Here is a 10,792-nt window from a genome sequence, read left to right as displayed (position 1 = left end):
TGAATACATAAGTTATGTTTATTTTTAATGCATTTCCCAACATTTTGAAAAACCTGTTTGTTTCATCATTACGGGGTATTGTGTGTAGATTGAGGAAAAAATTGTAATTCATAAATTTTAGAATAAGGCTGTGAGGTAACAAAATGTGAAAGAGTTAAGGGGTCTGAATGCTTTCCGACTGTCCTATCTACCTCACACTCCAGTATCTGCCATTGTACATTTGCACTGACCCTGTTTATAGCATTTATGTCTCGGAAATATTTTGATATTGATTACTGCACTGTTGGGTAGAGCTTGGAGGTTGAATGTATTCACATCCCTGTTAGTGAGCATTTCTCCTTTGTCTAGATAATCCACAGTCACCTAACATGTGTGGCATATCAAAAAGCGGATTAAACAGCATGATTATTGCACAGGTTACTTTGTGCTGTGGAAAATAAAAGGCCACTCTAAAATGTGCAGATTTGTCACACAACATAAGCCACAGATGTCTCATCTTCTGAGGGAGTGTGCAATTGGCACGCTGACTGCAGGAATGTCCACCAGGGCTGTTGCCAGAGAATTGAATGTTCATTTCTCTACCATAAGCAACTTCCAATGTCGTTTTACAGAATTTGGTAGTACATCCAAACGGCCTCACAACCGCAGACCACGTCTAACTTCACCTGTGGAATCGTAGTCCAGCCACCTGGGCAGCTGATGAAACTGAGGAGTATTTCTGTCTAATAAAGCCCTTTCGTGGGGAAAAATGTATTCTTATTGGCTAGGTCTGGCTCCCAAGTGCCCAGTCATGTGAAATCAATAGATTAAGGCCTAATTCATTCTTTTCAATTGACTGATTTCCTTATGAACTCAGTAAAATAGTTAATTGTTGCATTTATATTTTTGTATAGTATCGTCATTAAAACATCTGCATGAGTCATCAAGACACCTACTCCTTTACATCGGTCTTTAGAGAAGATTATTCCGAAATATATTTTGCTGCATATTTACATTTATTATTTTCTGTTATAGCTTACTGCTGTATACGCCTAACATTTCTTGTACAGCTAATGAACTGCCCTATGGCAACACGAGTTCATTTGTACAGATCTGTTTTTGCATATTTCTGTTTGCGGTAGCAACTTATTAAATCCTTTATTGAAAAGCTGCTTACCATTTACCTTTTTTAGTATTTATAAAAACTCCTCTTTCACCGAAGATGTCTCTCCATAATGTAGATAAAGTTATCATTGTAAGCAGAGAATAGATGTAATGTAGTTAAAGACATACACCAATATAAAGCTCTTTAAAAAAAAAAAAAAAATATATATATATATATATATATATATATATATATATATATATATATATATATATATATATATATATTTAACAATACTAAGAAGCTATTTTAATTTATTCAACAAAGCAAAACGCATAAATCTTATTGGATAATTCTGTGTATACCACTCATCTGTCTCTTAAACACAGGAATAACTATACAGGTGAATACTTCAACGTTTTAGTGATCTGAAAAATATTAGTCTTGTTTTATTCCAGCTGTTACAGCAGAAAGCCTTCCAAATCTGTCAAGCAAACTGATTACCAGCTATACTTTGGCATGGGTCCTCAAAAGGTTCCTCAGCTCCACCATCGAGCATCCTGACTGGTTGCATCACTGCCTGGTATGACTACCGGTACCCCCTGTATATAGATAGCCCCGCTATTGTTATTTTACTGCTGCTCTTTAATCATTTACTACTTTTATTTCTTATTCTTAAATTCAAAATGAGTTGGACAAATAATTTGGCACACATGACATGGGCAAAAGCCAGTCAAACCCTCTGGATCCATCTATATGCCAAATCACCTTCTCCTATAAGTACTTCACAGGTAATTACTGTATACAGGAATAGTAGAGTACAAACCATTAAACAATTTAGGGTCCCCAACACCCCAACCTCTACATTAGGACCCTCTTAACATGAATTTTCTCGTAAACGGTTCAAGTTAGGAGCCATTAGGGATAATTACAGTGCAATATACTGTGTCCAGTATGTTTCAGTGGCTGGGGTATTTTAACCAATGCAAAGGATTTTAAACAGACAGACTGTGGACTTTCTGGGAGGGTCTGGGGACAGGCTTTGGCAGAGGTGTTAAGAGGGATAAATAAATATAAAATTAGGCAAAAGTGATTTCCAGTAAGCAATTTATAAAAGCATAGAATAAATGAATTCACTCAATTGTAGCCTCAGTTATTCCATGCATCACCACAACTGTGTACCCTATTAAAGTAGCTGAGGAGAAGATGTCCCTACCCCCAAGAGGCTCTCAAAACAATAGATTAAATGAGTAGAAGCTCTTCTGTCATTATCTAATCAGTCAGGTTTGATTTGTGCAATCATTGTAATTGGGGCATTTGTTCTTGACAGGAGACTTAATCCATCAAGTCCATTGTCTTTGCTGCTGCTCTAATCTATCCTTTGAAAATGACTGATTTCCAGTAGTTTGGTTTGCTCAAATTATCAAACCATGTGAATCCTCTGTCAAGTGTATTCTGTAGGGAACCGGGCTATCATCCATGTACTGCAATGGAGGACAAGGTGAGGAATGACTACTGCAATTTATTTTTGTATTATTTGTTTGGCAGCATGTGTAGGTGTACTGCAGAGGGAGACCAGAGTACTACAATTGTGTTTGCTTTACTCTATTTTTATCCAAATCTACAGTAAATTAAAGTACAAACAATTGAGTTGAACAATATTCTTTAAAAATATGAGATGTAAGGGATACAGGATAAAGATACTGTATCAACTGGTTCCGTGAGGATTTTTTGTGTTGACTTTAATGTCAGTCTTGAAATTTGGATCCATTTGAATCCCTATTGGCTTTCATGACCTTTTACACCCCAATTAAATTAACAACTGCAGTCTATCACCTACAGTGCATCCTGACCGGTTGCATCACCACCTGGTATGGCAACTGCTCGGCATCTGACTGTAAGGCGCTACAGAGGGTAGTGCGTACGGCCCAGTATATCCTTGGGGCCAAGCTTCCTGACATCCAGGACATACAGTTGAAGTCGGAAGTTTTATATACAGTGCCTTGCGAAAGTATTCGGCCCCCTTGAACTTTGCGACCTTTTGCCACATTTCAGGCTTCAAACATAAAGATATAAAACTGTATTTTTTTGTGAAGAATCAACAACAAGTGGGACACAATCATGAAGTGGAACGACATTTATTGGATATTTCAAACTTTTTTAACAAATCAAAAACTGAAAAATTGGGCGTGCAAAATTATTCAGCCCCTTTACTTTCAGTGCAGCAAACTCTCTCCAGAAGTTCAGTGAGGATCTCTGAATGATCCAATGTTGACTTAAATGACTAATGACTAATAAATACAATCCACCTGTGTGTAATCTTTATGGAAGAGTGGCAAGAAGAAAGCCATTTCGTAAAGATATCCATAAAAAGTGTTGTTTAAAGTTTGCCACAAGCCACCTGGGAGACACACCAAACATGTGGAAGAAGGTGCTCTGGTCAGATGAAACCAAAATTGAACTTTTTGGCAACAATGCAAAATGTTATGTTTGGCGTAAAAGCAACACAGCTCATCACCCTGAACACATCATCCCCACTGTCAAACATGGTGGTGGCAGCATCATGGTTTGGGCTTGCTTTTCTTCAGCAGGGACAGGGAAGATGGTTAAAATTGATGGGAAGATGGATGGAGCCAAATACAGGACCATTCTGGAAGAAAACCTGATGGAGTCTGCAAAAGACCTGAGACTGGGACGGAGATTTGTCTTCCAACAAGACAATGATCCAAAACATAAAGCAAAATCTACAATGGAATGGTTCAAAAATAAACATATCCAGGTGTTAGAATGGCCAAGTCAAAGTCCAGACCTGAATCCAATCGAGAATCTGTGGAAAGAACTGAAAACTGCTGTTCACAAATGCTCTCCATCCAACCTCACTGAGCTCGAGCTGTTTTGCAAGGAGGAATGGGAAAAAATGTCAGTCTCTCGATGTGCAAAACTGATAGAGACATACCCCAAGCGACTTACAGCTGTAATCGCAGCAAAAGGTGGCGCTACAAAGTATTAACTTAAGGGGGCTGAATAATTTTGCACGCCCAATTTTTCAGTTTTTGATTTGTTAAAAAAGTTTGAAATATCCAATAAATGTTGTTCCACTTCATGATTGTGTCCCACTTGTTGTTGATTCTTCACAAAAAAATACAGTTTTATATCTTTGTTTGAAGCCTGAAATGTGGCAAAAGGTCGCAAAGTTCAAGGGGGCCAAATACTTTCGCAAGGCACTGTACACCTTAGCCAAATACATTTGAACTGTTTTTCACAATTCCTGACATTTAATCCTAGTAAAAATTATCTGTTTTAGGTCAGTTAGGATCACCACTTTATTGTAAGAATGTGAAATGTCAGAATAATAGTAGAGTGATTTATTTCAGCTTTTATTTATTTCATCACATTCCCAGTGGGTCAGAGGTTGACATACACTCAATTAGTATTTGGTAGCATTGCCTTATAATTGTTTAACTTGGGTCAATTGTTTCGGGTAGCCCTCCACAAGCTTCCCACAATAAGTCGGGTGAATTTTGGTCCATTCTTCCTGATGGAGCTGGTGTAACTGAGTCAGGTTTGTAAGCCGCCTTACTCGCACACACTGTCAGTTCTGCCCACAAATGTTCTATGGGATTGAGGTCAGGGCTTTGATGGCCACTCTAATACCTGGACTTTGTTGTCCTTAAGACACTTTGCCACAACTTTGGAAGTATGCTTGGGGTCATTGTCCATTTGGAAGACCCATTTGCAATCAAGCTTTAACTTCCTGACTGATGTCTTGAGATGTTGCTTCAATATATCCACATAATTGTCCCGCCTCATGATGGCATCTATTTTGTGAAGTGCACCAGTCCCTCCTGCAATAAATCACCCCCACAACATGATGCTGCCACCCCCGTGCTTCACAGTTGGGATGGTGTTCTTCGGCTTACAAGCCTCCCCGTTTTCCTTCAAACATAATGATGGTCATTACGGCCAAACAGTTCTATTTTTGAAAAAGTACGATCTTTGTCCCAGTGTGCAGTTGCAAACCGTAGTCTGGCTTTTTTATGGCGGTTTTGGAGCAGTGGCTTCCTCCTTGCTGAGCGGCCTTTCAGGTTATGTCGATATATGACTTGTTTTACTGTGGATACCTGTTTCCTCCAGCATCTTTACAAATCAAATCAGAGTTTATTTGTCACGTGCGCCGAATACAACCGGTGTAGACCTTACAGTGAAATGCTTACTTACAGGCTCTAACCAATAGTGCAAAAAAGGTGTTAGGTGAACAATGGGTAAGTAAAGAAATAAAACGACAGTAAAAAGACAAGCTATATACAGTAGCGAGGCTATAAAAGTAGCAAGGCTACATACAGACACCGGTTAGTCAGGCTGATTGAGGTGGTATGTATATGTAGATATGGTTAAAGTGTGACTATGCATATATGATGAACAGAGTAGCGTACAAGAGGGGTTGGTGGGTGGCGGGACACAATGCAGATAGCCCGGTTAGCCAATGTGTGGGAGCTCTGGTTGGTCGGCCCAATTGAGGTAGTATGTACATGAATGTATAGATAAAGTGACTATGCATATATAATAAACAGTGTAGCAGCAGTGTAAAAAGAGGGGTTGGGGGAGGCACACAATGCAAATAGTCTGGGTAGCCATTTGATTACCTGTTCAGGAGTCTTATGGCTTGGGGGTAAAAACTGAGAAGCCTTTTTGTCCTAGACTTGGCATTCCGGTAGCGGTTGCCATGCGGTAGTAGAGAGAACATTCTATGATTGGGGTGGCTGGGGTCTTTGACAATTTTTAGCACCTTCCTCTGACACCGCCTGGTGTAGAGGTCCTGGATGGCAGGCAGCTTGGCTTTAGTGATGTACTGGGCCGTACGCACTACCCTCTAGTGCCTTGCGGTCAGAGGCCGAGCAAGTGCTCGGCCTCTGTTTCCCCCTCAGTTTCCTGAGGGGGAATAGGCTTTGTCGTGCCCTCTTCGTGACTGTCTTGGTGTGTTTGGACCATTCTAGTTTGTTGTTGATGTGGACACCAAGGAACTTGAAGCTCTCAACCTGCTCCGTCGATGAGAATGGGGGGCGTGCTCGGTCCTCCTTTTCCTGTAGTCCACAATCATCTCCTTAGTCTTGGTTACGTTGAGGGATAGGTTGTTATTCTGGCACCACCCGACCAGGTCACTGACCTCCCCCCTATAGGCTGTCTCGTCATTGTCAGTGATCAGGCCTACCACGGTTGTGTCTTCTGCAAACTTGATGGTGTTGGATTCGTGCCTGGCCGTGCAGTTGTGGGTGAACAGGGAGTACAGAAGGGGACTGAGCCCGCACCCCTGTGGAACTCCAGTGTTGCGTGGCAGATGTGATGCTACCACCTCACCACCAAATAGTATCCGTCAGGAAGTCCAGGATCCAGTTGCAGAGGGAGGTATTTAGTCCCAGGATCCTTAGTTTAGTGATGAGCTTTGAGTAGTCAATGAATAGACTTCTTACATAAGTGTTCCTTTTGTCCAGGTGGGAAAGGGCAGTGTGGAGTGCAATAGAGATTGCATCATCTGCGGATCTGTTTGGGTGGTATGCAAATTGGAGTGGGTCTAGGGTTTGTGGGATAATGGTGTTGATGTGAGCTATTACCAACCTTTCAAAGCACTTCATGGCTACGGGCGTGTGTACTACGGGTCTGTAGCCACTTAGGCAGGTTGCCTTTGTGTTCTTGGGCACAGGGACTATAGTGGTCTGCTTGAAACATGTTGGTATTACAGACTCCATCAGGGACATGTTGAAAATGTCAGTGAAGACACCTGCCAGTTGGTCAGCACATGCCCGGAGCACACGTTCTGGTAATCTGTCTGGCCCTGCAGCTTTGTGTATGTTGACTTGTTTAACTTCTTGATGCACCCGGGATCATTTTCGTCAACATCCGCTGAACTTTAGAGTTTTCTATCCTAAACTGACAATTATATGCATATTCTAGATTCTGGGCCTGAGAAATAGGCAGTTTCATTTGGGTACGTTTTTCATCCAAACATCAAAATACTGCCCCCTACACTCAATAGGTTAAAGGTCTTACTCACGTTGGCTACGGAGAGCGTGATCAGTCATCCGGAACAGCTGTTGCTCTCATGCATGCCTCTTTGTTGCTTGCCTCAAAGCGAGCATAGAAGTGATTTAGCTCGTCTGGTAGGCTCGTGTCACTGGGCAGCTCGCGGCTGTGCTTCTCACAAGGTCCGTTGCTGTTGTTCTGGGATTGATTTGCACTTTTCGCACCAAAGTACGTTTTTCTCTAGGAGACAGAAAGCCTCTCCTTCCTAAGCAGTATGACAGCTGCGTGGTCCCATGGTGTTGATACTTGCGTACTATTGTTTGCACAGATGAACGTGGTACCTTCAGGCATTTGGAAATTGCTCCCAAGGATGAATCAGACTTGTGGAGGTCTACAATTTTTTTTCTGAGGTCTTGGCTGATTTCTTTTGATTTTTCCATGTGGTCAAGCAAAAAGAGGCACTGACTTTGAAGGTAGGCCTTGAAATACATCCACAGGTACACCCCCAATTGACTCAAATTATGTTAATTAGCCTATCAGAAGCTTCTAAAGCCATGGCATAATTTTCTGGAATTTTCCAAGCTGTTTAAAGGCACAGTCAACTTAGTGTATGTAAACTTCTGACCCACTGGAATTGTATACAGTGAATTATAAGTGGAATAATCTGTCTGTAAACAATTGTTGGAAAAATGACTTGTCGTGCACAAAGTAGATGTCCTAAACGATTTGCCAAAACTATAGTTTGTTAATTAACAAGAAATTTGTGGAGTGGTTTAAAAACGAGTTTTAATGACTCCAACCTAAGTGTATGTTCACTTCTGACTTCAACTGTACAGTCGTGGCCAAAAGTTTGAGAATGACACAAATATGAATTTTCACAATGTCTGCTGCCTCAGTGTCTTTAGATATTTTTGTCAGATGTTACTATGGAATACTGAAGTATAATTACAAGCATTTCATAATGCAAAATTACATGAAGTTGATGCAAAGAGTCAATATCTGCAGTGTTGACCCTTCTTTTCAAGACTAATGCAATCCACACTGGCATGCTGTCAATTAACTTCTGGGCCACATCCTGGCTGATGGCAGCCCATTCTTGCAAAATCAATGCTTGGAGTTTGTCAGAATTAGTGGGTTTACAGTTTGTCCACCCGCCTCTTGAGAATTGAGAGTTTCCTGGCCATGGACCCAAAATATCGATGTTTTGTTCCCCGAGCCACCTATTTATCACTTTTGCCTTATGGCAAGGTGCTCCATCATGATGGAAAAGGCGTTGTTCGTCAGCAAACTGTTCCTGGATGGTTGGGAGAAGTTGCTCTCGGAGGACGTGTTGGTACCATTCTTTATTCATGGCTGTGTTCTTAGGCAAAATTGTGAGTGAGCCCACTTCCTTGGCTAAAAAGCAACCCCACACATGAATGGTTTCAGGATGCTGTACTGTTGGCATGACACAGGACTGATGGTAGCGCTCTCCTTGTCTTCTCCGGGCAAGCTTTTTTCCGGATGCCCTAAACAATCGGAAAGGGGATTCATCGGAGAAAATGACTTTATCCCCGTCCTCAGCAGTCCAATCCCTGTACCTTTTGCACAATATCAGTCTGTCCCTGATGTTTTTTCCTGGAGAGAAGTGGCTTCTTTGCCCTTCTTGACACCAGGCCGTCCTCCAAAAGTCTTCGCCTCACTGTGCGTGCAGATGCACTCACACCTGCCTGCTGCCAATCCTGAGCAAGCTCTGTACTGGTGGTGCCCCGATCCCACAGCTGAATCAACTTTAGGAGACGGTCCTGGCGCTTGCTGGACTTTCTTGAGCACCCTGAAGCCTTCTTCACAACAATTGAAACGCTCTCCTTGATGTTCTTGATCCGATAAATGGTTGATTTAGGTGCAGTCTTACTGGCAGCAATATCTTTGCCTGTGAAGCCCTTTTTGTGCAAAGCAATGATGACCGCATGTGTTTCCTTGTAGGTAACCATATTTGACAGAGGAATGATTCAAAGCACAATTCAGACAATGATTCAAAGCACCACCCTCCTTTTGAAGCTTCCAGTCTGTTATTCGAACTCAATCAGCATGACCGTGATCTCCAGCCTTGTCCTCGTCAACACTCACACCTGTGTTAATGAGAGAATCACTGACATGTCAGTTGGTCCTTTTGTGGCAGGGCTGAAATGCAGTGGAAATGTTTTTGGGGGATTCAGTTCATTTTCATGGCAAAGAGGGACTTTGCAATTAATTGCAATTAATCTGATCACTTCATAACATTCTGGAGTATATGCAAATTGCCATCATACAAACTGAGGTAGCAGACTTTGTGAAAATGTATATACTAGACGGTGTCAGACTGTCCTCTCTGCTACCGCACGGCAAGTGGTATCCGCACCCCGCTTGTTTTTACGCTGCTGCTTGAGATGTAGTAAAAGCAGAATTATGTTTTTTGACGTTTATACAAATTACACTTAACATCCGGCTTCTTCACCAGTGGAATCATCCGAGACCAGCCACCCGGACAGCTGATGAAACTGTGGGTTTGCACAACCGAATAATTTCTGCACGAACTGTCAGAAACCGTGTCAGGGAAGTGCATCTGTGTGCTCGTCGTCCTCACCAGGATCTTGACCTGATTGCATTTCAGCGTTGCAACTGACTTCAGTGGGAAAATGCGCACCTTCGATAGCCACTTGCACGCTGGAGAAGTGTGCTCTTCACGGATGAATCCTGGCTTCAACTGTACCGGGCAGATGGTAGACTGTGTGGTGTGGGTGGGTGGACAACGAACACAATTGCATTTTATCGATGCCAATTTCAATCCCCAGAGATACTGTGACAAGATCCTGAGGCCCATTGTCGTGCCATTCATTCGCCGCTATCACCTCATGTTAGAACATGATAATTCACGGTCTCATTTCGCAAGGATCTGTACACAATTCCTGGAAGCTGAAAATGTCTCTGGAGTAATGAATCACGCTTCACCATCTGGCAGTCTGACGGACGAATCTGGGTTTGGGAGATGCCAAGAGAATGCTACCTGCCCGAATACATAGTGCCAACTGTAACATTTGGCGGAGGAGGAATAATGGTCCAGGGTGGTTTTTCATAGTTCGGGCTAGGCCCCTTTAGTTCCAGTGACGGGAAATCTTAACACTACAGCATACAATGACATTCTAGACAATTCTGCACTCCCAACTTTGTGGCAACAGTATGGGGAAGGCCCTTTCCTGTTTCAACATGACAATGCCCCCATGCACAAAGCAAAGTCCATACAGAAAGGGTTTGTTGAGATCGGTGTGGAAGAACTTGACTGGCATGCACAGAGCCCTGACCTCAACCCCATCAAACACCTTTGGGATGAATTGGAACGCCGACTGCAAGCCATGCCTAATCGCCCAACATCAGTGCCCGACCTCACTAAAACTCTTGTGGCTGAATGGAAGCAAGTCCCCACAGCAATGATCCAACATCTAGTGGAAAGCTTTCCCAGAAGAGACCAACTCCATATTCTTGCCCATGATTTTGGAATGATGTTCAACCAGCAGGTGTCCACATACTTTTGGTCATGTAGTGTAGCTGGTCTTTACATGCCCATTAGATATTAATTTAGTATCCTGTAAATTCACAGATTCACAAATTTTTTTTTTTTACATACGCTCCACAAATATCTTGTTAACAAATTATAGTTTTGGCAAGTTGGTT

Source organism: Oncorhynchus mykiss, chromosome 6, assembly GCF_057628025.1.
Source record: "Oncorhynchus mykiss isolate SJ-2025 chromosome 6, ASM5762802v1, whole genome shotgun sequence".
In the NCBI taxonomy this organism is placed as follows: Eukaryota; Metazoa; Chordata; class Actinopteri; order Salmoniformes; family Salmonidae; genus Oncorhynchus; species Oncorhynchus mykiss.
The sequence above is the reverse complement of the archived record's forward strand: the minus strand, read 5'-3'. Positions refer to the sequence as shown.